Source organism: Heptranchias perlo, chromosome 43, assembly GCF_035084215.1.
Source record: "Heptranchias perlo isolate sHepPer1 chromosome 43, sHepPer1.hap1, whole genome shotgun sequence".
NCBI lineage: Eukaryota > Metazoa > Chordata > Chondrichthyes > Hexanchiformes > Hexanchidae > Heptranchias > Heptranchias perlo.
The window spans coordinates 1,274,292-1,274,579 of NC_090367.1; positions in this window are offsets into that span (position 1 = coordinate 1,274,292).

The following is a 288-nucleotide window of genomic DNA, read 5'->3' on the forward strand; positions in this document are numbered from 1 at the left end:
TGAAACAGTTTCTCCTTATTTACTCCATCAAACCCCCTCATGATTTTGAGCCCCTCGATTAAATCTCCCCTTAACCTTCTCTGCTCTAAGGAGAACAATCCAGCTTCTCCAGTCTCTCCACATAACTGAAGTCCCTCATCCCTGGGACTATTCTGGTAAATCTCCTCTGCACCCTCTCCAAGGCCCCGACATCCTTCCTAAAGTGCGGTGCCCAGAATTGGACACAATACTCCAGCTGAGGCCTGACCAGTGATTTATAAAAGTTTAGCATAACTTCCTTGCTTTTGC